The sequence below is a fragment of the Phytophthora infestans genome, genomic scaffold (assembly GCF_000142945.1).
Source record: "Phytophthora infestans T30-4 supercont1.3 genomic scaffold, whole genome shotgun sequence".
In the NCBI taxonomy this organism is placed as follows: domain Eukaryota; phylum Oomycota; class Peronosporomycetes; order Peronosporales; family Peronosporaceae; genus Phytophthora; species Phytophthora infestans.
In genome coordinates, this window is record NW_003303756.1 from 4,018,470 (window position 1) to 4,021,093 (window position 2,624).

Consider the following 2,624-nt stretch of genomic DNA (forward strand, 5'->3'; position numbering starts at 1 on the left):
GAGAGCGGCAGTGGCAAAACCGAGAGCACCAAGTTCCTCATGCAATTTCTGACCAGTGTGGGGCGTGATCAGTCGTGTACAGAGCAGGAAGGGAGCGACGCCGTGGAAATTGGCAAGAGGATCCTGCAAACGAACCCCATTCTGGAATCTTTTGGCAACGCTCAAACCATCAGGAACGACAACTCGAGTCGGTTCGGCAAATTCATCAAAATTCAGTTTGGACACAAGAACGAGATTGTCGGGGCGCAGATCGTGAGTTATTTACTGGAGAAGGTGCGGCTACTGCACCAGAGCCCGGAGGAACGCAGCTTCCACATTTTTTATGAGTTGCTCGAAGGAGCAGACAAGGAGCTGCTGGACGTCTTGGGCCTCCAGAAAGGAGGCAAATACGAGCTGCTCAATTCGTACGGACCCAGTTTTGCTCGGAAACGAGCAGTGGCGGACAAGTACGCGCAGCTGTATGTGGAGACGGTGCGTGCGTTCGAAGATACGGGTGTAGGCGAGCTGGAGCGACTGGACATTTTCAAGATCTTGGCAGCTTTGTTGCATCTAGGAAACGTCAACTTTACAGCTGAAAACGGACAGGAAGATGTTACGACTGTCACCGCAGCGTCGAGGGTTCACTTGGGCAAAATGTGCAGAGCTCATGGGGGTTGATGTGGACAAACTGGAGACGCTTTTGAGTAGTCGAGAGATCAAGGCTGGCGTGGAAGTTATGGTGCTTCAACATACCCCAGAGCAGGCCAAGGAGATCTGCGGATCGCTAACCAAGGCCATCTACGGTCGGCTGTTCACGTGGCTCGTTCGTCGTCTGAGTGACGAGATCAATTACTTTGATTCCGCCGTATCCATCTCGGACGAAGACGAGGAGCTGGCGACTATCGGAATTCTGGATATCTTCGGTTTCGAGAGCTTGAATCGCAATGGATTCGAGCAACTCTGCATCAATTATGCCAATGAAAAGCTCCAGGCGCAGTTCAACGAGTTCGTTTTCGTGCAGGAGCAACAGATATATATGGCAGAAGGCATCGACTGGACGAACATCTCGTACCCGAGCAACGCTGCGTGCCTGGCTCTCTTCGATGACAAAAGCAACGGCTTGTTCTCGTTACTGGACCAGGAGTGTCTGATGCCGAAAGGCTCAAACCAAGCGCTGAGCACCAAGTTCTATCGTTATCACGGAAGACAAGGCTCGACAGGAGTGCTTCAACCACAGAGCTCTCGGACGTTCATGTCTAACTTCAGTCGGTACTTACATCGCGCTGAATCGCAGGAGGAATCAGTGCACCAAGACACCAAGAAACACCCCTTCTCAGCGTCCAAGATGGAGCGGGTAAATCACCAGTTCGTGGTCCACCACTTCGCTGGTCGCGTGTGCTATAATGTGGAGCAATTCGTCGAGAAAAACACCGACGCTCTACCTGCTGACGCCAGCGACATATTGTCTTTTTCCAGTAACGAGGTGGTGGTGGCGATCGGGGCTGATGAGAACATAGACTCTCCAGGTGTTGACAACGGAGCAGCAGGGCGGAGACGCTACTCGATGCTACGTGCTCCGAGTGTGTCAGCGCAGTTCAAGAGTCAACTGGACCGTCTTATTGTGCAGATCGGACGCACAGAAGCTCACTATGTTCGGTGTCTCAAGCCCAACGAGGTCAAAAAGCCAGGGATTTTCGATCGCGAGAGGATGGTAGAGCAAATGCGCTCTGTCGGTGTGTTGGCGGCGGTTCGCATTGCCCGTCATGGCTACTCTGTGCGTCTGGCTCATGCGAGTTTTATCGAGCTGTTCTCAGGCTTTAAGTGCTTCTTAAGTACTCGAGATCGAGCTGCGAAGATGAATGACCACGACTTGGCTCAAGCTCTCGTGACTGTCCTGATGGACAGAGTGCTACTGGAAGATGGAGTGGAGCGCGAGGAGAAGAACCCTGGCGCCCTGACCGTGGTAACCGAAGACGGCAGCGGCACAGCGTTCGAGAACGACATTCGTCGTAAGGACGTGCAAGTGGGCAGGACCCTGGTGTTCTGCAAGTCGAGCACTTACAACCGCTTCTCGCGCTACCGTGTGGAGCTGCGACATCATTGCGCGACAGTATTACAGAAGCATTACCGTGGGTTTCGACGTCGAGTGTTGTATCAAGAGCTGCGTGGCTTCGTGGTGCATGTGCAGGCGATTGCTCGCGGGTTTCTGGGAAGGAGACGAGTGGACAAGCTGCGTCAACTCCGCCGCGAGCACGCTGCCACTCACATCCAGGCGTCCTGGAGACGGTTCATGGTCCGACGCAAGTTTGCAGAGATGCTGACGCACAAGCGTCAGCGTGAAGCTGCCACTACAATTCAATCCTGCTTCAGGAGGTTGGTAGCACAGAGAGTCCTTGCAGAGATGCTGAGGGACAGACGCCAGATTGCTGCTGCTACACGCATTCAAGCGAGTGCTCGGCGTTGGCTTGCACAGCGACAGCTTGCTGAGCTACGTGAGCAGAAGTTCCGAGTCGTTGCTGCTAGTTGCCTGCAAAGAAATTGTCGACGTTGGCTGGCACAGCTGGAACTTGCTCGATGTCGGAAGCGACAGCTTCGGATTACTGCGGCTGTGCGCATTCAAGCGCATTGTCGACGTTTGTTGGCTC